Genomic DNA, 26,839 nt, shown 5'->3' on the forward strand with positions numbered 1-26,839 from the left:
TTTACTGATTTTTCTGCAATTTGATGAGTTTGACGAATGTATATAGTTTTGTATTCACTGCCAAAGTCCAGATATAGAACATTTTCATTACTGTGTAAATTCAGATGTGCTTTGTTTTAATATAATTATAAAGATAACATTAATCCTATTTACTTCTATATTTAATATGATTATACAATTCAATTACTCTTTAGTAAGTTTAAAATTGTGTTTCAAATAACACTGACTGTTTAATTATGCATTATAAATATTTGACTAAACAAAAGAACTATATTCCATATGCAATTTCACTCTATAAAGCTGGAATGTTTATAGAGCTGCTTCCTTCTTCTAATTGCATTATATTTTCACTTTTGTATATTTGTGCTTAAGGTTTCAAGAAATGAACTTATCATTAAGAGGGAACAATTTATTTAAAGAAATTCAACTTATTTCATCAATATACTTAATGTATCAGTCAATTTTTAGTTCTAGAGATAATAATAAGTCTACCGGTAATATAAGCAAACAAAAACATGATATATGGAATTAGGTTCTCACCCATTATTGGAAGGGCTGGTTTGAGCAGTTTCTGAGAAGAGCTTCTAAAGAATTCCTGGAGCTCATCACAACAATGGCATAGCCAGAAGGTTGCTCCTTTTGCCATGACAGAGATGCTGGAGATTCAGAATACTGCCTTCATAACTGCTGGCTCTAACGTCATGCTAACTTTGTTAATTATTTTTCCACAGTTTCAAATTTTATCACAATGTAAAATCTAAGCAAAATGGTTAGTTCAAATAATAATAAACTTCTGTAAGTTAAGCATGTATTTTCATAGAAAATAATATGCAATTTCATGTAACTTACGGTACATTGTCCATCAAAAATAGGCTTCCATGAAAACTGCATTAAAAGGCAATGTTTCTCTATCTTTCACACTTCATAAAAGCTAGATAAAAATTTCTGACGCAAATTTCTTTGTTTCTCAACTTTGAAGCTGAAGCTGGAAGGTTTAAATGTTTGCATTTCAATTTAACGACACAAACAAAAATTTCTTCTCTTTCTCTCTTTTCTGTTGGTCTTGAATTTCCTCTGGGAGCCTCCATTCATGTCTCTTATAGAAAAACGACATAGTCCATTCTCATACCAGCGCATTTCTTTTTCCCTTTGCTTTTGCGGTCTTCCTCTTCTTCCCTCCTCTTTAGACTTTGGTGATCATTGACTATTTTTTGTGTACTTATTTTTAGTTGACGTATAATCTCTGCTCCATACATTAGTGATTTACATGGCAGGAAATGTATGAGACACCATCTGCCATCTTCCTGATAGATCTGGACCCTAATTTTGCCTCTGTATTGAAAATCGCAATTGCATTCTCTAGAGTACATTTATTTTTCTCAAGAAATGTGTTAAATCCAGCTACGATAAAAATGCAGTATGTCCAACTACTAAACATGTATCTTGGATCTCTGTAGCTATATGATTTTCAAGAGCCTTATCTATGGGATCCATCTGCTTCTAATATGGTTGTATTGTTATTTAAATAGGGAAGATAGACGTAAATGAAGCTGCTATGGTCAGTGAGGGATCACCCAGCTGGTGCAAGTCACCTCCATCCAGGTATCCACAGACTCACCTCAAACTTGCACAAGTTGCTTGTTTTGTTTTTTCTCTAACCGTCAAGAAACTTCTGCCTCAACTGCTGGCTCAATGATCATAGCATCTCTGCCTTGAACAATCTCTGAACAACACTGAATGGCATCAGCCACAAAGCTAGGGACGAGAAACTGGCTCCCTTGTTACTGTTACCATAGAAAAGTAAATGGCCCTGCTACCTTGTTTGTCAGGAAAAAGAATAAAAAGGCATCTTCCCCTCTTACAGAAAGTAGGTCATATGAAAATCTGAGCTGTAAGGGAGTACAATGAGAACACAGTCTTTAGCTTTTCCAAATTGAGTAGGTACTTAGCCAGACTGCAAGAGATTTGGAATGTGTCTGAATAAGCCAATCTGAAATAGCTGAACAGTCCCCTCCAAGACTATTCAATATTCATGCACCTGCGCTTTCCGAATTTTAACTTCAAAAGAGTAACAGTACATGATTAGTCTAACATAATTCAACTAATAGCTTGTACATGATTAGATACATGCACTAATCATGTATCTAGTACATGATTAGTCTAACATAGTTCAATTATATTTTGCACAGATTAAAATGCACTGGTCCTCCCCAAAATAGGTCACTGTGATGGTCACTCCTCTTCTGATCCATTCCCAAATATGTCTTAATTTGTTGAAATCAGATAATAAATTATAAAGTTATCCAAATCAACATACACTAAAAATGATAGGGAAAAATTAGACAGAAGAGTCTGGTAAAAAAATGCATACATGACATTGCAGGAAGGAAGAAAAGGCAGTGTACAAATAATAAATGCTGGAGGATGTGGAAAAAAGAGAACCCTCCTACGCTGTTGGAGGGTTGGGAAAACAGACTGGAGGTTCCTTAAAAAACTAAAAACAGAGTTACCATATGATTCAGCAATCCCACTCCTGGGCATACACCCAGAAAAGATGAAAGCCCTAATTTGAAAGATACATGCACCACAATGTTCACAGCAGCACTATTTATAATAGCCAAGACATGGAAGCAACCTAAATGCCCACTGATAGATGAATGGATAAAGTAGAGATGAATGGATAAAGTAGAGGTGGCATATATATATATTACTCAGCTGTAAAAAAGAATTAAATGCCATTTGAAGCAACATGGATGGACCTAGAGATTATCATACTAAGTGATGTAAGTTAAACAGAGGAAGACAAATACCATGTGATATCACTTTATGTGGAATCTAAAATATAGTACAAATGAAGTGATTTACAAAACAGAAACAGACTCACAGACATAGAAAACAAGCTTATGGTTACCAAAGGGAAAGTGGGAGAGGGATAAATTGGGAGTATTGGAATAACAGGTGCACACTACCGTATATAAAATAAACAACAAGGTTTTACCCCATAGCACAAGGAGCCATATTCAATATCTTATAATAAATTGTAAGGGAAAAGAATTTTTTAAAAAAAAATATATATATGTATAGCAGTCACTTTGCTGTTTACCTGAAACTAACACAATATTATAAATCAACTATACTTCAATAAAAAATAAAACAATAAAACAAACTTATAGGGAATAATTAGAGGGAAAATTATGGTAAATAAATGCAGACATGACATTGCAGGAAAGAAGGCAGGAATCCTTTACATACTTGATTTTATATCTGATCATGGAAATTTCAATGGTATTCATGCCATTCTTTCTACATTACTCATCCTGCATTTCTCTATGTTGTACTAAATTATCCAGGTTTCCATAACAAAACTTCATTCCTCATGATCTGACTCTTAGTTGTCTTGTCAAAATGGAATTCTAATCCTTCATTAACTTTTACCACTTGACAGAAAATCTAGGAGGCATTTGAAGAGTTCAACTCCAGGCCAAAATCCACTGTGTGATATTTCAGGCCTGATCATAATAAATTATAGAGGCTTTACCTAGCAGGCCTCAAAGGGGAAAGATATTCCCCTAACATCAGACTGGATGCACAGCTAATGCATTGCAGTCTCTGGAAGGGGCTGCAGTCAAGGACTCAGACCCCGCCCATGGATGGCCAGCTTTCCTTTTGTGCAAATCAGCCACTCCTGGCCCAAGCCCCTGCATCTGAGACCTCCTGACTGGAGTCCCTTAGCAGAAGTCTTTTCCAAGTGCCCCTCCTCAGACTTCCTTACTGGCATCGGGGGAGGAGGGGAAGGGAAAACCTGAGGACATTTTTCTGCACTCTGACTTGCTGCTCCGTACATTTCCACCCCTAGAGTCCTTCCTCTTCTTCTGCCCGCCCCGCTCCCCAGTCCCCAGGTCTATAAAATAGGGGGAGCATTTCATCCATCACTCCTGGGTGAGGAGAAGATCCCCACACCTGTGCTGATCCCACCTGACCTCTGCCCAGAGCTGTTCCATGGGGAAAAATGGAACATAGTGGGGACCAGAGATTTTTTTTCGTTTAGCCTCTTATACTCTCAGTTAGCGATTAAAGTAACATTACTACTTCCACTTTAGCTTGCTGGGTTTTTTTTTTTTTTGCGGTACGCGGGCCTCTCACTGTTGTGGCCTCTCCGGTTGCGGAGCACAGGCTCCGGACGCACAGGCTCAGCGGCCATGACTCACGGGCCCAGCCGCTCCGCGGCATGTGGGATCTTCCAGGACCGGGGCATGAACCCGTGTCCCCTGCATCGGCAGGTGGACTCTCAACCACTGCGCCACTAGGGAAGCCCTTTAGCTTACTGTTTTAACTGACCACCTCTTGATGGGGTTGCTAACCTCTGGACAGCAGTCAAGAGAGTACATTGGGGTTTAGCTTTTTTCACTGATTTTATTGTATAATATGAATTTTATTTCTTGATAATAAAGGATTTAACATCTAAGCCATGTGGCAACATATTTAATTTTCCATTCAGTGGCATGAAAAAATAACATATGTATAAATGAACCCATATTATTACTGTAGTTCAGGTCACCCTGCATTTTCTCTTGCACTATCAAATGTACTATCCAATTAAGCTCTCTGCCTACAGTCTTGTCTATGGTGTATTCCCAAACTATGCATCTGAGGTGAGACTTACAAAAATATAAATCTGATTTTTTTTTAATTAATTAATTTATTTATTTATTTAGTTTTGGCTGTGTTGGGTCTTCGTTTCTGTGCGAGGGCTTTCTCCAGTTGCGGCGAGCACAGGCCACTCTTCATCGTGGTGCGCAGGCCTCTCACTGTCGCGGCCTGTCTTGTTGCGGAGCACAGGCTCCAGACACGCAGGCTCAGTAGTTGTGGCTCACGGCCCTGCATTGGCAGGCAGACTCTCAACCACTGTGCCACCAGGGAAGCCCAAATCTGATTCTTTTATTCCCTATTTTAAATCCCAGTAAAGTCTTGTCAGTTCCATTAGAATAAATTATAAGCACTTTGGATGATCTAAAGGCATTTGTAATTTAGCCCAAACTGAATTCTCTATTCTCATCTCTTGACATCTGCCCTCTACCCACACACAAAATTACTTGCCATTCTCCCAAATTATGTACTCTTTCTCACAAACATACCCTGCAAAACCCACTCTATCTTGCTAGAAAGACTTTTCACTTAACTCTCTTAGTCATAATTGATACTCTAATTTCAAACTGTTTCCCATGGAAAGGTTTTACTGATAACATAATTTTGTTTCTTTAATGCAGGCATTAGCAGTCTACGGCCTACGGTATTTATACAACCAGCAAGGTAATAATACTTGCAGAGTTTGAAGTAATTTTTAAAATTTTTAAATAGTTTGTGACATAAATTACATAACATTTCAAATTGCAGTTTGTTTATAAATAAAATTCTATTGGGGCACAGATCATTCATTTACATAATGTCTATGGATGTTTTTATGCTATAATGCAGAGTTGAATAATTGAATAGTTGTAACAGAAACTACATGACTGTTAAAGCCTAAAATATTTACTATCTGGCCCTTAACAGAAAAGTTTGCTGAAACTCACTCTAAAGTATTCCATTAAGATGTATATTTATGGTATTTTATTACAATTTTTATGTTTATTTATCTGCCTGTCAGTTATAGTTTTTATAAAACTGTAGTCTTCTGAGACAATGACATTCATAATTAGTTTTCAAGAACTGGCATGCAGTAAACAAAAACATATTATGAAAAATGTGGTCTCAGTTTTTAAGCAAGTGGGTAAGAATGATTTTCTGTTTTATTAAATCTCTTTGCTTCCAACCCAGGAAGTGACTGCCATTCATTTTTATCTTACTGCTCTTGTCATATTAACTTGATGAACAGCAATGAACTAATCTTTGAGTTTCTTAATAGAGTGTGTTATAAACATGAGCTTTCTTTTTTTCTAGCCACTAAGAAAATTCAAAGGCTCTCTACCTAATAATGAGTCATCTAATTAATGAGACTGAATTATCCAATAAATGGACTCTCTGGCTTAAATATCTTCATTAACTTTCTCCCTATTTTTCAAAATAACATTTTCACATTCATGCAAATAGATTCATGATGTGTCTTTAATCAGTTATTCAGTGTAGGCGTAGAGTTAATAATGCCAATAATTGTTCAAACTGGAGAAAATCTAGGACTCAAAGAAAAAGAACATTATGAATTAATGTTTTGACAAAATATGTAAAATACTTGTTTTTCAAAAAAATTTTTTTTGCCATATTTAAAATTCTGACAACCCCAATGAATGGTAAGTATGTGAGCAATGGACGTGTTAGCTAGCCTTATTGAGGCAATCATTTTACAACACAGAAATGTATAAAAACATCACATTGTACACTTTAAGCTTACACAATGTTATATGTTAATTATATCTCAATAAAACTGAGGTGGGGGAAGGTAATGGTAAGCTAGAATTTATTAGAGATATTTGAATCCTGGAATCAGTATTTATAAGATGAATATGTTCCAGTTTCACACACACCAGTTGAGTAATTTAGAGGATGTTGCCCAGTTAGGTTATAAACGTCTTCAAACTAGAAAAATATGGGGAAAAAATTAGGTGTGCTGTGTTTAAATTTTCTATTACAATTTGTAATTACGTTGTTTTTCACTGCATCTTTACTCTTACTTTTATAAATTAGTCATAAAATGACTTAAGTATGAATGGATATAAAGGATTCAGTCATGATACCTATTTTTTTCTAGGAATCTAAATGTGATATTTTCCTTGTTTCAACTTGTCTAGGTAGGCTATAGTTCCCAGTTATTCAAACACTAATCTAGGCGTTGCTTTGAAAGTGTTTCTTAAATTTGATTAAAGTCAATAATCACTTGACTTTAAGTAAATGACATCATCTTAGATAATCTGGGTGAGTCTGATTTAATTACACGAACGACCTTAAAAAGACAGCCAGCTTCCCCTGGAGGAAGAAATACCCCCTGTGGACAGCAGCTTCAGTGTCTGCACCAGCGTTCCAACTTCCCCTTCCTCACAGTCTGCAATAAGGATAATGTTCTTGTCTATCTGGACTATTCCTTAACAATAAGCCTCATAATGTGTCTTCTACTAGTTCTACCTCTCTGGTTCAACCCTGACTGATAAACAGAATGGTAAAAGATTTTGACATGGTATTCCCCCAACTAAATAACTGAACCAGATCACTGAACCTTGTAAAAGTAAGCTTCAATCCAGGTTTTTACTGTTACACTCTTACAGAAGCAGACAAGCATGGAGCACCAAATGGTGAAGACAGACCTAACACAAAGAGAGTCCAAAACAAAGAGACAACAAACAATTTAGAGGAGAATGAATGCTTAAAATATTCATTTCAGAGTGTTACTAGAAACTTATATCCAAACACAAGAACAATAAAGGTGCACGTCAATTATACTTTTTTTAAAAAAGAAAAAGATGCTTGGCGAAAACTATAAAGAAATATTGGGAATTAATATGATGACAAATTAAAATGACCTATAAGAAATTTGAAACTTGATATTGAAGAAATTTTCCAGATAATAGGACAAAAATAATTATATTTCTGTGGTTATGAGTCATCATTTCTCTTGAATAAGTACCTAGGAGTAATTATTGATCTAGGGCAATAGGGTAGGTGAATAATTAATTTTATAGAAAACTAACAAATAGATTTCCAAATGGTTGCAAATTTATTTCATTTAAATCAGCATTTTGTAAGAGTGTTTTTTAAAACATATTTTCCTATGGTAGGATATATGTTATAAATCCTTGAATACATGCTAGTATCTTTATTTTTATCGAAGTAAATTCTACCTCATTAAAAAAACACTAATATGAGCTAAGAAAGTTTTCTCAAGCTTCTTTCTAGGCAATATCTTTCATCAGAGAAGCAATCACTTTCTTATCATACATTAGTTTTTCCTGTTTTTTCAACTTTAGACAGTACATATTCATTTATGCCTGGTTTCATTGTGTCACTGTGTTTATTAGAAGCTCATAATTTTTCATTGCTGAAAGGTAATCTCTTATATGAATATATCACACTTTGATTACCTGTCTTCCCTTGGATGGACGTTTAGAAATTTTCAAAAATGGGGCTATTTTAAATTAAAAATTCATGTATGTTATTATACAGATTACTTTCTAAACATATTGTTTTAATTTATTTTGTTGGAAGGGGTATAAATACCTAACAGTGAAGTTGTTGGTCATAGTTTACATGTGTGTTTAACATTATGAGAAACTGCCAAAGAGTTCTGAGAAGTTGTTAAAAGCGTTTTACATTCCTACCATCAAGCTGTGAGAGTTCTTGTTGCTCCAAATCCTTACAGAACAATGGTGTCAATCTCTTTAGGAATCTGTGAGAGAAATTTTAGTTTGTCTGTAGTTTGTTACTTTTATCTTTGTAGATGCTGTTTTTTTATATTGATATATTTTTTTTTTTCAGTTTTTTTCTGGAACACAGATAATTTAGTTGGAAACAGTTTGATCCTTTCAGATTTTAAATTTATAATTTTTTGATGGGTGCAGATCAATGCTCAGTCTAAAGGCAATTAATTCCTACTCCAGAGGCAAGACTTTCTTGATTACTTTACCAAATGCCCTCTGAATTAGGAGTTGTGTTTTTATTGATCAGCAGACACCAGAGATTTCTCTCTTTGAATACCTGTCCTCTCAGACCTGCCAACTTTGGCCACCGTGGTCTCCCCAGAACTTTGGCTTTGTCTGTTCAGTGTCAGGAGTCCACTTCCCCTGTCCCACTGCATGGAAACTCTCTAGGCGGTAAGTAAGCAAGGGCAGTCTTAGGGCTCCCTCTTTGGTTTTCTTTCTCAAAGATCACTGCCCTTCTTTAAGCAGATCCAGTGTCGTATCTCTGGTGTGTGTGTTTTTTTTTTATTGTTTGATTGTTTCAAGCACAGGGATGAATCTGGTCTTAGGGTTATCTTTCTTTAACAATTAATGAAAGCACTGGGATACTTCATTATATTATAATATATTATTTTTCTTTATCAAAAATATTTGTTTGGGAGTATTTTGAATTAAAAAAAAATTGCAGAGTGGAGCAGTGGGAGTGTTGACAATATTCTACAGCCTAATCTCTTCCATTCTCTAGTGTCAAAACACAAATTCCTCTGAAGGGAGAATCCCTTGACAGCAAAACAAATGTATCGGAGAGGTGGGCAATGAATATTAAATGTTTAATCTTGCTCTCTCCACATGTTTAAACATAAGCAATGCTTTCAGCTACTTTTAATTCTCTTCTCAGAAGTTATTAGCTGGAAAGAAAAATACCTTTGAAGAAGTGAAGCAGTATAAGTTAGTGTATCTATTATGTTGTCTATATCATATTAACCGGCACAAATTTTCAGCAGACTCCAGTAAAACTATGCATAGAAAATGTTATGTAGTATCTTTCAGATTTAGAATGTTCTTTCAGTAAACACTTTTATCCAAACATATCATGAAGTATTTATAACTAAAATTGATATTTTTGGTTTTATTTAATAGAAAAATTAACAATCCTACTTCATATTTCAAAATAAATAAGTAAAATTATATGCCAGCTGAGAGGACAACTATTTTAGCACTATATACATTTTCCTTTATCAAGTACATTGAGATAGTTTGATAATGATGTCTAATAAAACTAATGACTACTTTGGAAAAATATGTCCTCGGGTCCATTGCCCATTTTTGAAACAGGTGCTTTGGGTTTTCTTAAATTTTGTTTTTGTTTTTGCTGTTAAGTTGGATGTGTTCCTAGTATCAATATATTTTGGATATTAACCCCACATAGATGGTTTGCAAGTATTTTCTCCCATTCTGTAGGTTGAAATTTTGTTTTGTTTTGTTTCCTTTGCTGTGCAGATTTTGTTTTTGTTTTACTTCGATGTAGACCCACTTGTTTATTTTTGCATTTGTTGCTTGAGCTTTTGGTGTCATATCCAAAATATCATTGCCAAGACCAACGTCAAGGAGCTTTTGCTCTATGTTTTCTTCTAGGAGTTTTATGGTTTCAAGTATTGCATTCAAATCTTTAACCCATTTTTATGTATGGTGTAAGATAAGGGTCAATTCCATTCTTTTACATGTGGGTATCCAGTTTTCCCAACACCATTTATGGCCATCAGGTATATGAAATAAGGTGCTCAACATTACTAATATCATCAGGGAAATGCAAATCAAAGCCTCAATGAGGTATCACTTTGGACTAGTTAGAATAGCTATTATCAAAAACCAAGAGGTAAGAAGTTCTGGCAATGATTTGGAGAAAAAGAAACCCTTGTACACTGTTGGTGGAAATGTGACTTCGTGTAGCCATTATGGAAAAGAGTATGGAGATTCCTCCAAAAATTAAAAATAGAAATACCATATAATCCAGCAATCCCACTTCTGGGTTCACTAACTCTTCCCTCTCCACTTCCAGAGAAATGTGTGGAGTGTTATTTACAAATGAATAAAGCAGGTTAAAAATTAGAAAGACGAAAAGCTGTGACTTTGAGGAGGAATCCACAGGCTGTATGTCACAGGGATTTTTAGGATTTATTTGCTTTTCTTTGGAGGTCCAGGAAGCTATTAATTTATTCTGCTCTGGATGATCTCTCCAGAGATGTCTGGTAGAAATAAAGGGAATTATTCTATGTGAGAAGTCTTCAGTCCAGGAATTGGGGAACTGTCTAAAATAATTTTGGCACAGGCGATGAACCTCACACTTCCAAAGCTCATAAAGCACAGGAGCAAACAACACACAATGAGCAATATGCCACTGACAGTTTCTATACAATGATGTGAGGAGCATTATGAGGTTCCATTGCACGAAATACAATTTAACACATTCATTCTCCATCCCCCTCAAACCACCAAGAATTCCTACTATTCATGTATTTTGCTTTGTCAATAAGGCATTATTTCCCAAAATGCCAAATATCAAAAACTAATGGCTAATACCTAGTATGGACAACAACCTAACAATAATTTCTCCTATTTACCGAGAATATTGAGACAATCATAACAGAACTACATTTTCCCATCATAATATTTCCTAATCCACCTGAATCTACATAATCTACCTTCTCTCCTGCATGAATTGTTAATCAATGTCATCTTATTTCAAACTCTTGTACTTCATCGGTTATTCTCTCTTCCTCCTACAAAATCAATTTTCTTTCTGTCCTAAGTCATCACCATCAGTATAAAAACTTGCCATATCTCCCATTATAAAAACAAGAATTAATTTAAAAAATCCTTCAAATATCCCATCCTTTTTCAACTACAGCTGCATTTCTTTACTACCTTTATTAACTCCACAATCTCTCATAATGTTTTGAGCACATTTGCGGTAAACATTAATCTGCATAACTTCAATGAAACATATCTCTACTTTGGCAGATACCATACTGAATTCTCAGGTTGTGTCTAAATCAATCTATCAAGCCACATCTTATTTATTTATTTATAATATTTATTTATTTATTTGGCTGTGCCGGGACTTAGTCTGCAGCAAACAGGATCTTCATTGCCGTTACAGTGTGCAAGATCTTTTTTAGTTGCGGCATGTGGGATCTTTTTTTTTTTTTAGTTGCAGCATGCGGGATCTAGTTCCATGATCAGGGACTGAACCCGGATCCCCTGCATTGGGAGCGCAGAGTCTCAACCGCTGGACCACCAGGGAAGTTCCAAGCCACATTTTAAATTGATGATCTTTGCTTATTTCTTAAAATACTTTCTTCTGAAACCTCACTCTGCTATTTCATCATCAGTTCCTTCACCTTTAAACATGAGGGCATGTTAGTTTCAATATTTAGATATTTTATCCTCTCTGTATGCATTCACTTAATAGGTGGTCTCATTCAGTTACATGTCTTTAAAAATGATTCCTCTACACTGGATAATCACAAATTGTTTTCTACACCCTGGACTTACACACTGAACAACAAACAGATACTAACTATCAACAACCAATTGTTACTCTCAGGTGTCAAAATACATCTCCAACACCACAAATCCAAAACCAAACTTGTGATCTCCACAAAAGCCCCCCACCTTAAAATTATCTTAACATAATCCACGATTGTTGCTATCTCAGTAAATGGAAACCTCATCCTTCTTGTTGCTCTATTAAAAAATCATGGAGTCAATCTTGTCTTTTCTTATTTACTCACACTGCATAGCAATCCATTAGATTATCTGCTTAGCTCACCCTTAAAATATATCAAGATAATGGTTCAATTCTCACCTGGGACAATATGTCAGCTTTACTACTGGTCCAAAGCAGTATCATTCTTTTCCGGATAATTTCAACAGCCTCCTTATCTGCTTCCATATTTACAGCCTATGCTGAATGCACCTCTCAAAGTGCTATTTTCAACACATAAGCCAAATTGTTCCTTTGGTCCAAATCTTCCTTTTTCTTCACATTTCACTTAAACTAAAACAGAATCCTATAATAAGGGTTACAAGTTCCTAAATTATCAGGTCCTCTGTCCTGTCTTTCTCTCTTAAGACGCCCCATCTTGATCATGCCACTCTAGCCATACATATCTACTGCTTGTTTCATACATAAAGAACATTTCTCCCCATAGCATAAGCATTTACTGTTTCCTATGATAGATCATTCTTTTCAGATATGGCTTTGAGCTCATTTATATTCTTCAGATCTCTATTAAAATGTCACCTAATCTTAAAAACCTTCTCTGCCTTCCTTATATAGAATAGTAACCCCTCTTCTCAGTTCTTCCCCACTTCCAGTGCAGCCCCTAGCCACTATTCTGGTTTTAGTTTTCTCACAGCGTATTTTAGTACTTGACAAAGGAGTTATCTATTGTCTGCTCCATGAAGACAAGGACTTGTCTGTTTTTTACCTTGCTCTATCCTCAGGGCCTGGAAGAATATCCAGCATGTGATATGCATCCAATAAATGTGCAATGAATTAATATTTAAATGAGTACATACTTAGTTGTGAATAAATAGCATCAAAATTTGTCTTTTAAATGCTTAAAATATAAGAAATATAGCCCTCAAAAATATGATACTGTGCAGAAATAATTCGAAGGTGATAAAGAGGCAATCTGACATCAGGAAATGATTCCAGATCCTAGCAGGCATTTAGCGGAGACCACAGACCAGCCAGATGTTATAAGATAAGGATATCAACTCCTAGAAGCATGGCAGACAGAGAAATACCTATCATACACTTTGCTTCGAAATTTTGCACTGGGTATATTAAAAAAACGATTAATATAAAATGTTACCCCAGGAGAATCTCTCCAAAAGAGAAACACTTCCTCATAATTTTAGCTTAGACCAAAGCCAGGTTAGCTCTTGACATGAAATTGGCCTTTTATACATGGTGATGGTTTTTTCAAATCCAAGATAAGTACTTTATTAAAAAGATTTTTTTATCCTGTTCTATCTGCTATTTGATCAGTAAAGATTAGTTTTACTGTGATTTCACTTTATCATTCTTTTTCTAAGAATCTCTATCTCTACCAACTTTAAATAGCAGAAAACCTACTATTATTTTAAGAGAAATGTCCTTTTATCTTCTAATTCTATTTCCAGTGTAGGGCTTTAGGTATCCATCTAATTATGAAAATCTTAAAATTTTTACATATTTTATAATACTTTATTCTTTGTGAGTTTTGTTTTAATTTTTACAAGAGATATCTTGAGAGAAGTGATGCATAATATATTATGCAAAACCTGAAAAAAAAAAAAAGCCTCAGTGATTTCCAGCATCAAAGGTCATTTATTCTACTGAGAGCCTAGTGACCTTTAAGTTAATTTCCTATTTTATGGATTTTTATAAATTACTTAGTAGTGTGGAGTATGTATAGAAAGCAGACCACATAACTTTAAATTTTTCTCAAATCATTTTGTGAATCATCAGATAAACAGCCACTTAAGTAATCCATATATCTGTAATAAATGTTCATGTAGAAATAAGGGAATGAGGGAAGTCCTTCTTTTAATGTTGAATCAAACAGTGTTTCCACGATTAACCTGTAGGGCAAATAAAACTTTCAAAAAGGTAACAGAGGAGTTCAGCAAGAACACAAAATCTGTATTAAGTAAATGTTACAGAGGGTAAATGGAAGTGAAATATTTGGGTTATTCACACTAAAAATTCAATGTCTATATATGAATTATAGGAACAATCACCACTATCACAAACCTTGTTCAATCTCAGGTACACAGAAAAGTTTTGGAATCGTAGCACCCTCAAAGTCATAATAATAATCAAAAGACACTTATCGAGTGCCTGCTGTTTGCCAGACAGCATGTTATGGGCTGCCATGGTGTGCCTTAAAAGGTAGTTAAGATCACTTTAGTGCCTGAAAATGTGCCTTGGTGGATACTACCAGCCCTTACTGGAAAATTGTTCCTTTTTTCTCTCTTGGGGAATTTAACTGCTTGATTTAATGTGTGTAGATTCATCACACAAACATACACGCACACACACTACAAATATATACATATGTGGTGATATCAAAACACTGCCTATTCAGAGAAAACCGACACCTTTTTTTTCCTTAAAATATCATTATTAGCAATGACTGAGGGATCTGGAGTCTGAGTGCCTTCATTTCCAATCCCAGTTCAGTCCTTAAAAAGCTGTAGGATCTTCACAAGTTATTTTACCTCTCTGGGTTTAAATATTCTACATTGTAAAATGACAATGGAAGGCAAAAGCAGAAGACCCAGAGCAGGGACAGGTGAGGAGGTGGGCCGATTCTCCTGTGTTTTTGCTTTGTTTTGTTTGTTTTTCTTTGCTTTTGATGATATCTCTGCCAGAGATCAAGCTTTCTCCCTGACCCCACCTCTCACTAGGCAGCTTTTCTATCACAAATGATTCCTCATTTTGACCACTGTCTCTCCATCCCCTAAAGAAGGTTGGTGCTAATTATGGGGTTTTCTCACTATTTCCTGTTTTTTGTTTCTCAGCTCCTTTAACGACCTGCATGACTTTTTTCTCTGTATTAAAATCAGATTGTTGTAAGACCTACACTCGTTTCTGTTTTACTGGACATGCCCTGAACGATACAGTGACTATCTGTCTACTTCACAAGATAAATAGAGATAATGGATTTAAAAGCTCAGCAGTTTGCAGGGCACAGATGAAATTGGCAATAAATATTTGCTCTGAGTAAAGAAGTAAAAGATAGAAGTACAACTGTTTTATTCTGTCATTGACTTCAGAGCAAAATGAATCAGCAGTTTATAAACTAAGGGTGAATTTATGCAAGATTATTCAACAAATGTTTATTAATCATCTACTCTATAGGCCAGAAATGTCTTTGTGCTGAAGTAAGACAGTGAGTGCAGAGAAAAATACAGGCTCTTGACTAAAGAACCTATATTCTTTCTTCTTGCGGATGAAGGTATTTTAAAAAGAGACAGAAAAATGCAGTATTTAAGATGCTGATAAGTTCTAGAGAGAAATTTGAAGGCAGGTTAAGAGTGCTGGTGAGAAAGTAGTCAGGGAGATTTCCTCTGAAAAGGTGTCAGCTGGACAGGCCCAGAGACAAGTGAGGGTGCATGGCAGTATCTACAGGCCTTGGGTCAAGTGAAGCTTCTAACCTGGGAGAAGCTTGGCGTTTTTAAGGAGTACTGAGGAGAAGGATACTGAGGAGAGAATGACCAGAGCAAAAGAGAAAGACTGAGGGACCGGATTTATGGGGGACCTGACAGTGTGAAGATTCACAGGCAGTGGCAGGTTTTTAGGTTTTACTCTGAGAAGGCGAGCTCTCAGAAAGCTATCCGCAAAAGTGTGATGTAATCTGATCTACGCTCTAATAAGATCACTCTACTGGATGGAAAATGGCTTCTAGTTAACAGGGTGAGAAACAAGGAGAATGTTCTAATGATCCAAGTGCCCTGATGGTTGCCGGAAGGTGGCTGGTAGTGACAGTCATGTGATAGATGTCAAAGGTAAGTGTTGGTGGATAGATGCAGTGTGTGAGAGGAATCACTGAGGGCTGTACTCCTTGAGTCAAAATTGGGGAGTAAAATAAAGTAACGGGCCTATATATGTGGTTAATTCTGTTCAAAACTGAAGGAGAAAATAGTTGCTGTGCTCTGAGCCATCAACTGGCTAAAATGTTCCTTCTCAATGGAATGAGTAAGGGAGGGGGTGAATGTCCCTTCACTCAGAATTAGAAAGTCAGCAGAAATGAGGTACCTCCCGACACTGAAGCCAACAATAACATGAACAAGATTAAAGTCATTGGATAGTGGTGCTGAGATATGACCCTATACTATAGCTTAAAATGTTATCATCCTTCTAAACTCCTAACCTTTCCCAGGATCTCTGTGAGCTACCAGTTTGAATTTGGAAAACCGGGCTTTCAGACATAAAACTGTTATGTTTGTGGGTATTATTATTCCCATTATCACTAATTTTTGCATTATGTTTTATCATTCAATGTTAATATGCAGAATTTTTTCATTAACTCATTTATATTTGTCACCATTTGTTTTCTTCAATACTCAACAAATACAACAACAAATTGTTTCACTTTTTTTTCTGGGATTTAATACAGGAGTAGAAAATTTTGTTCCCACCTTTTCTTTTACTTGAATTTATACTGTTTTCATCTTTTATTTTGATTTTTCTAAAACGTTAGATTTCCCTCCTTTCCGCACTATCAGTCACTAAAGAATGTATCTAAGTATGCCAAGGTATATCAACAGTTAATGAATATATCTTAAGGTGTAGTCATAAATCACTGGATACATTTTTGAAATAGCCAATATATCATGATTAGTAATATATATTTTAGTTCATGCATAAAGGCAGACAGACATGGATCTTGCCAGCCAAATATAAATTCTCCCCTAATTTCCTACTTATAGAACCTCAGTGGTCATCGTGCCTGAGCCCAGAATTACTGATATGTTTGCTCTCATGTGCACATGATGATTATTTTCCTTAATTTCCCAGCCTTCATCCAGGAAGGTTTGGCAATATGAACCCTTTCCTGTACTGAGGCAGAGATGGAAACCTCTGCAGAGGTTTCTGTGAAAAACCACAAACGCGCTTGTCAGCCTTCTTGCTTCTATTTATTTTGCCTTGACTATGGATGGGATAAATGAAGTAACAGCTGACATCTTGAAACATGAAGTGGAAAGCATGGGAGAAAGGTCAAAAGAAAAGGGAAACTTTGACCCTGATAACACTGTGTATCTGAACCCTTCGAAAATTCATTATTCGCCAACTTTTGCTAAACGAAAAAACAGATTTTAATATTAGCCCGTATTACACAGGCAAATGTTACTTGCAGTGAAAGTCTGTCTAAATAATTCAGAGAATTTTCCATCCATGGCAGAAATATTCATATTACATTTGTTACTAAGCCAAAAACCTTAATTCAATCAAACGAAGTAAATGTTTCCCCAAACTTCTAGGAATATAATAAAATAGGCAAGTATACTAAGATAAGATTGTTTACATTTGTTCCAGTAAATCAGTTTAATAACTATTTGGAATACTCTAAATTGATATGAGTCAGATTTAAGAACGATTTGTAGTTGGAAATATCTTTTTTATGAAAATCTAAATGGCCATTTTGATTTTAATGTCTGATATTTACATCCATTAATTCACACACTGTCATATATATTCGATTTAATTTCATTAATTAATTCAAATACGGTTCAGTGAGAGAGTCAGAGATTGTAGGGTCATGTAGCTCTTTTATAAAGCACTCATGACCAGAAGAGTTCTGTTTGATTTTATCATATGGCCAGATTCACGTTGCCTTTAACTTCTTCAGAGATTTTCCCTAATCTCTTTTCTTTCATAAAATACATGCTGCTCGGTCCACTCTTCCACACAACGCAATAAGCAGGATGCTCATGGCTGAAACATAAGCTTAAGAAGTAATTTTTGAAGTGACAGATTCTTTTCTTGACCAAACTTTAGTCAGGCTCCTCTGAGCCCTCTTTTTGACTAGGTCCATCTCTGGGCAGTATCTCGGCCTGCCTAGTCCAGTTGCAGCAAGAATCCTGCCTCCTGAGTCAGTTTAGGGAATTAAATTAAACCCACTCTGGATATCTGATCTCTCATGACATTTGATCAAATTTGTCATCCCCTACTCTTGATATCTGGTCACTCTGGCCTGCCTTCAGCAAGAATCCTATTCAGTCAGTTCAACAAAATTATTCTACCTTTTATGTCTGCTCTTAGTAATTTTCCACCCACTGACCCCGCCTCCCACTCTGTTCCTTGGCTATACATCCCCAGCTATCTTTGCTGTATTCAGGGTTGAACCTGATCTCTCTCCTCTATTATCATAATCTTGACACCTATCACAACAGCTCTGAATAAAGTCTTTCTTATGGGTTTAACAAGTGTCAGAATAATTTTACTTTAACAGAACTACCAAAGTATTAGTTAACTACTGAAGTAGAACTGCTCAGTAAGACATGCAGATTTTTTTGTCAATTACAATTCATTCTCATATTGTGAAAATAAGTCTACTTTTTGTATATCTTTTTTCATATAATAACTTTCCATTTATTTGTCTAGGAATTTGTTTGATTTGGAAATTTTATTTTTAATGCATGTAAAATTAAATAAGATTGGAATGCTGGAAATAGATCCCATGAAAGATAAAACTGTCAAAATCAGTTAACTTTATTCTGTCTTAGTGCACCACATTGTTAATGAAGCAACTTCTAAACATCATCATCCTTGATAAAAAGTCATGAGCTAAAGTAGTCATGAATTATTGGAGAAGAACAACTAAAGTATTTGCCAGGTAGAGGTATGTCTATGCTAACTTTAAATGAAAAATAACAAAGTAGTTTGAAAAGAATATGTATTATTTTAAAAATTCCTTTTTTTTAACAAAAGAGCTTATCATAACTACTCACTGTCCCTCCCAATAGTCAGGGCAACAGCATACAGTTAACATTTGTAATACTTCATTTCATAAAAATAAGATTTTAAAACTGAATTGTTGAGTTTTAAGTTTCTAAATGTTTGAGTGTTTAAAATTTAAGAGCACATAAAAATCTTAGAAAAGGACTTTCATTAATAAAATATTCAAAATATGGTAAGATATGCATGATGATTTAATATATGCAAATTGACAAGTGATAGGAATAGTGAATTTGAATAGAGAAAATATGTACATAAATGAATGGTATTTCAGAATCTAAGCAAACTGATGACTGCATTATGTACTTGTCCCCAATGTAAATGAAATACTAATTAGAAAATATTTGTTTTCCATTAAAGGACCAATAAGAGGGTATGAAAGAAAATTACTAGTTTGTTCCTCTTCTCTTAGCTTTAAGAATTTTGTTCAATATACTGTCACCTTAATACTTTAATATTATCTTTCAGCAAACTGCTGCTCTTATATTGATCTTGCTTAATGCATAATGATATAAAAAGAATAATGAAATTATGCCTAACCCTTGAGAATTTGGTGGTACAATTCTCTGTTTATTCTTACTTGTATATCCTTACAAGTCATTGCTATTAATATTGTTAGCGATTCTTTCATAGGGTGAACATGCTTTCTGTATGACTTTTGTGATATAAGGCAGTCAATAATTCTCATCTGATATAAAACAGATATCTATTTCCATTTTAAATGCTTCTTAACTTTCAGTGCATTGTTTTCTATATTATTTGGTTTGACCAATTGCTAATTGAGTCAGTAATATAATTTGACCAGAAGTTTGATACTATGAAAAGTATTTTTTAAAAAGTAAGTTTTGCTAAATATCATCACTAAGCAACAGGCTGTTACAAAAATCAAAATATTTAAATATGCAACTCTTTCTGATCATCAGTATCTGTTACTTATCTGTGTCTTGCCCTAATTCTATAACTGGGATGAAAACCATCCAACTTTATTGGTCAACTTTGTTCTGCTGTGCAGCTTTGGAAATATGGAGGACTCCAAATTCATTTGTAATAAGAACACTGAAAATGAAGCTAACTGATGTAGGATTCAGTTCCAGAGCTCTCCCTAGAGAGGTATATATGGGGAAATCACATATTTTTTTCTATTTTCCTCTTCCTAATATTGTCATACAAAAATCAGGTTAAAATGAGTAGAAAAATGAGAAGCTTTCATTGTGAACTGGATGAAACAATACACTCTGAAATGTGAAGGAGAAAGGGACAATTTAATTTATTTACTTAACTATAAATAGTTTCATTGTTTTGAATTTATAATAAGTTTACAGATTTTTTGTCTCTCTCATTTAAATAGTGTTGTCTGCATAAACATTTCTGCCATGCTACCTCTCTGAATCTAACTTTGAGTCTAACTCAAATAATCATTAACAGACTATCCAGATTCACCCCGCTAAGCACTTGCTTAGAACAGGGAACATAAATTTTGCAATTAACACCATTGCAAAAGATTATAATTTTCCATCTAATGGAATCAAATGCCAAAATCTTCTCTTTTGGATGATAAACTCCACTTATCCTTCTATCATTGAGATTGTCTGATAGTAATCAGAAGGTGTAGAAAAGCAATTAAGGAAATTTTGACAATTTAAAATAAAATGATTATTTTTTTGTATTATGCATGTTTATCCTCAGAAGTATATGTTTTATAAAGTTATGTCAATTTATAAACATATGATCTATTTTAAGGTTAGATTGTATAATATTTTTTAGATAGGATTCCCAGTTCTCCTGCTGTTTGTTACTGACATTTCATTTAAGGAAAAAAAAAAAAAAAAAAAAATATATATATATATATATATATATATATATCCTACATAGTTTTATTTTTCCTTTTCCTTTTTCTTTATTTTTTTCTATTACTAAAATATTCACTTGGACTTGGGGAAGTTATTTATAATCAAATGACCATTATTTTTGTCTGTTGTATTTTCTTCAAGATTTACAGTCAATCTTCCCAGGTTTTAATTAGTAAGTCAATTTGCTTTACATGTTACTTTCAGTGGTTGTGAAAGTTCCTGAAGCATTAGTAAGTTGAAAATTAGATTTAAATATGTTTTGTTTGAGGTAGGTATTTTAAAACTAAGTTATCCTTTATTATTATATAACTGGTATTCTAAATATCACATCTTTACATGGCTTGACTGTTCTTTTGTAACTTGACTCAAGACATATGAAATGTTTTGAATCAGAGAAATCTATGCTTCAGATCACTAGGAGACAGGTTATATGGCAACATGCTCTTAGCCTGGCATCATGCTAATAGTAGAAAAGCCTGACAAACAGGAAGGATAGTTTTCAAATGTTTCAAATGCTCAATGTAAAAATTTACTTTTATTATACACTGCAATCATCAAGGAAGCCTAACGTAGGGATAATTTCAGTGAAATAGGTTGAAGCTAATAAAAAAGAAATAGTCAACATTTTATTTGTCTGAATTATTACTTATGATAATTATGTTGAATACATAATACAGGACAGTCAAGTCACACACTGTACATAAAGATATTGACAGACTTTTATTTTAAGTCAAAAAATTAAAATGCTAATTAACTGGTAGAGGTGAACTTTTCAACCTATAAGGCATAAACACATGTCCATAGCAGATTTGAAAATGTTGTTCTAAATCTAAAAAAAAAAAAAAAAAAGAAGAAGTTTCTACATTAAAAGATGAAAAACTTTCCAAGCTTAACCCTATAGCTGCATCAAAATGCTAGAATGTTTTGACCAATAAGTAACTTAGTTCAATTATAAAATACAATGGAGAAAATGATTTAAGAAATACTACAACTGTAAAACACTGATGATGGAATTTGAAAATAACATAAAGAAATGGAAATATATCTTGTGTTCTTGGATTGGAAGAATTACTATTGTTGAAATGGCTGTACTGCCCAAAGCAATGTACAGATTTAATGTAATTCCTATCAAAATACCCATGACATTTTTCACAGAACTAGAACAAAATAATCAAAATATTTATATGGAATCATTAAAGACCCCAAACTGTCAAATTAATCTTGAGAAAAAGAAGAAAGCTGGAGGTATCATGCCTCCTGACTTCAGACTATACTACAAAGTTATGGTAATTAAAATAGCAAGGTACTGGCACAAAAAAAGACACATAGATCAGTGGAACAGAATAGAAAGCCCAGAAATGAACTCACACAGTTTTGTACAATTAATCTATGACAAAGGAGGCAAGAATAGACAATGTAGAAATGACAGTCTCTTCAATAAGTGATGCTGGGAAAACTGGTCAGCTACATGTAAAACAATGAAATTAGGACATTTCCTCACACCAAATACAAAAATACACTCAAAATGGATTAAAAAGACCAAAATGTGAGACCTGAAATGAATAAACTCCTAGAAGAGAACATAGGCACAACACTCGTTGACATAAATCACAGCAATATTTCTTTGGGCCAGTCTCCTAAGGCAAAAGAAATAAAAGCAAAACTAAACAAATGAGACCTAGTTAAATTTAAAAGTTTTTCCACAACAAAGGAAACCCTCAACAAATTCAAAAAAAGAAAAAAAAAATGAAAAGACAACACACTGAATGGGAGAATATACTTGCAAATGATACTACTGATAAGGGGTTAATACCCAAAGTAAACAGCTCATACAACTGAATATCTTACAAAGAACCCAATTAAAAAATGGGCAGAAGACCTGAATAGACATGTTGCCAAAGAAGATATACACATGGCCAACAGGCACAAGAAAAAATGCACAAAAGTGCTAATCATCAGAGAAATGCAATTCAAAACCACAATGAGATACCACCTCACACCTGTCAAACTGGCTATTATTAAAAAGTCTATAAATAACAAATGTTGGAAGCAATGTAGAGAAAAGGGAACCACAGTATAATATATGTGGGATTTTAAATTGGTGCAGCCACCATGGAAACCAGTATGGAGGTTTCCTCAAAAAATGAAATATTAAACTACCATATGATCCAGCCATTCCACTTCTGGGTATATATCTGAAGAAAATAAAAACACTAACTTGAAAAGGTACATGCATCCTGATGCTCACAGCAGCATTAGTTACAGCAGCCAAGATATGGAAGCACCCCAAGTGTCCATCAAGAGATGAAAGGATAAAGGAAATGTGATAAGAAACAGACTCACAGACCAGAGGTCACACAGCAGAAACAAGAACTACAGTCCTTCAGCCTGTGGAATGAAAATCACATTCACAGAAAGACAGACAAAATGAAAAGGCAGAGGACTATGTACCAGATGAAGGAACGAGATCAAACCTCAGGAACACAACTAAGTGAAGTGGAGATAGGCAACCTTCCAGAAAAAGAATTCAGAATAATGATAGTGAAGATGATCCAGGACCTAGGAAAAAAAATGGAGGCAAAGATTGAGAAGATGCAAGAAATGTTTAACAAAGACATAGAAGAGTTAAAGAACAAACAAACAGAGATGAACAATACAATAACTGAAATAAAAAATACACTAGAAGGAATCAATAGCAGAATAAATGAGGCAGAAGAACAGTTAAGTGACCTGGAAAACAAAATGGTAGAATTCACTGCCATGGAACAGAATAAAGAAAAAAGAAAGAAAAGAAAGGAGGGAAGACAAAGAGACCTCTGCAACAACATTAAATGCACCAACATTCTCATTATAGGGGTCCCAGAAGGAGAAGAGACAGAGAGAAAGGACCTGAGAAAATATATGAAAAGATAATAGCTAAAAACTTCCCTAACATGGAAAAGGAAATAGTCGCCCAAGTCCAGAAAGTACAGAGAGTCCCAGGCAGGATAAACCCAAGGAGAAACAGGCTGAAACACATAGTAATCAAATTGACAAAAATTAAAGACAAAGAAAAATTATTAAAACCAACAAGGGATAAATGACAAATAACATACAATGGAACTCCCATAAGGTTAACAGCTGATTTCTCAGCAGAATCTCTACAGCCAGAAGGAAGTGGCATGATATATTTAAAGTGATGAAAAGCAAGAACCTACAACCAAGATTACTCTACCTGGCAAGGATCTCATTCAGATTTGACAGAGAAATCAAAAGCTTGACAGACAAGCAAAAGCTAAGAGAACTCAGCAGCACCAAACCAGCTCTACAACAAATGCTAAAGGAACTTCTCTAAGTGGCAAACACAAGAGAAGAAAAGGACCTAAAAAAACAAACACAAAACAATTAAGAAAATGATAATAGGAACATACATATCGATAATTACCTAAAATGTGAATGGATTAAATGTTCCAACCCAAAGACACAGGCTTACTGAATGGATACAAAAACAAGACCCATATATATGCTGTCTACAAGAGACCCACTTCAGACCTAGGGGCACATACAGACTGAAAGTGAGGGGATGAAAAAAGATATCCCGTGCAAATGGAAATCAAAAGAAAGCTGGAGTAGCAATACTCATATCAGATAAAATAGACTTTAAAATAAAGAATGGTATAAGAGACAAGGAGGACACTACATAATGATCAACGGATCAATCCAAGAAGAAGATTTAACAATTATAAATATATATGCACCCAGCATAGGAGCACCTTAATACATAAGGCAAATGCTAACAGCTATAAAAGAGGAAATCGACAGTAACACAATAATAGTGGGGGACTTTAACACCTCACTTACACCAATGGACAGATCATCCAGACAGAAAATTAATAAAGAAAAACAAGCTTAAATGACACAATAGAACAGATAGATTTAATTGATATTTATAGGACATTCCATATGAAAACGGCAGATTACACTTTCTTCTCAAGTGCACACAGAACATTCTCCAGGACAGATCACACCTTGGGTCACAAATCAAGCCCTGGTAAATTTAAGAAAATTGACATCATATCAAGAATCTTTTCTGACCACAGTGCTATGAGATTAGAAATAAATTATGGGGAAAAAAAACGTAAAAAACACAAGCACATGGATGCTAGAAAATATGTTACTAAATAACCAAGAGATCATTGAAAAAATCAAAGAGGAAATCAAAAAATACCTAGAGACAAATGACACTGAAAACATGATGATCCAAAACCTATGGGATGAAGCAAAAGCAGTTCTAAGAGGGAAGTTTATAGCAATACAATCCTACCTCAAAAAACAAGAAAAATCTCAAACAAACAATCTAACCTTACACCTAAAGGAACTAGAGAAAGAAGAACAAACAAAATGCAAAATTAGTAGAAGGAAAGAAAAAATAAAGATCAGAGCAGAAATAAATGAAATAGAAACAAAGAAAACAACAGCAAAGATCAATAAAACTAAAAGCTGGTTCTTTGAGAAGATAAACAATATTGATAAACCTTTAGCTACACTCATCAAGAAAAAGAGGGAGAGGACTCAAATCAATAAAATTAGAAATGAAAAAGGAGAAGTTACAACAGACACTGCAGAAATACAAAGCATCATGAGACTACTACAAGCAACTCTATGCCAATGAAATGGACAACCTGGAAGAAATGGACAAATTCTTAGAAAGGTATAACCTTCCAAGACTGGACCAGGAAGAAATAGAAAATATGAACAGACCAATCATAAGCAATGAAATTGAAACTGTGATTAAAAATCTCCCAAACAAAAGTCCAGGACCAGATGGCTTCACAGGTGAATTCCATCAAACGTTTAGAGAAGACCTAACACCCATCCTTCTCAAACTCTTCCAAAAACTTGCAGAGGAAGGAAAAGTCCCAAACTCATTCTATGAGGCCACCATCACCCTGATACCTAAACCAGACAAAGACACTACAAAAAAAGAAAATTACAGACCAATATCACTCATGAATATAGATGCAAAAATCCTCAACAAAATACTAGCAAACAGAATCCAACAACACATTAAAAGGATCATACTCCATGATCAAGTGGGATTTATCCCAGAGATGTATGGATTCTTCAATATATACAAATCAGTCAATGTGATACACCATATTAACAAACTGAAGAATAAAAACCATAGGATCATCTCAATAGATGCAGAAAAAGATTTTGACAAAATTCAACACCCATTTATGATAACGACTCTCCAGAAAGTGGGCATAGAGGGAACTTACCTCAACATAATAAAGGCCATATATGACAAAGCCACAGCAAACATCTTTCTCAATGGTGAGAAACTGAAAGCATTTCTTCTAAGATCAGGAACAAGACAAGGATATCCACTCTCACCACTATTATTCAACATAGCTTTGGAAGTCCTAGCCATGGCAATCAGAGAAGAAAAGAAATAAAAGGAATATAAATTGTAAAAGAAGAAGTAAAACTGTCAGTGTATGCAGATGATATGATACTATACATAGATAATCCTAAAGATACAACCAGAAAACTACTAGAGCTAATCAATGAATTTGGTGAAGTTATAGGATACAACATTAATGCACAGAAATCTCTCGCATTCCTATACACCAACAATGAAAGAAAAAGAAATTAAGGAAACAATCCCATTCACCATTGCAACATATATACAATAGAATATTAGTCATAAAAAGGAGCAAAACTGGGTCATCTGTAGAGATGTGGATGGACCTAGAGACTGTCATACAGAGGTAAGTCAGAAAGAGAACAAAAAAAATTGTATATTAACGCATATATGTGGAATCTAGAAAAATGGTACAGATGAACCGGTTTGCAAGGCAGAAATAGAGACACATATGTAGAGAACAAATGTATGGACACCAAGGGGGGAAAGCAGGGGCAGGGTGCTGGTGGTGGTGGGATGAATTGAGAGATTGGGACTGACATATATACACTAATATGCATAAAATAGATAACTAGTAAGAACCTGATGTATTGAAAAAAAAAAGGAAAAGAAAAGAAACAGATTCACAGATATAAAGAACAAACTAGTGGTTACCAGTAGGGAGAGGAAATGGGGGATTGGT

This window comes from Orcinus orca, chromosome 4 (assembly GCF_937001465.1).
Source record: "Orcinus orca chromosome 4, mOrcOrc1.1, whole genome shotgun sequence".
Classification (NCBI taxonomy): domain Eukaryota; kingdom Metazoa; phylum Chordata; class Mammalia; order Artiodactyla; family Delphinidae; genus Orcinus; species Orcinus orca.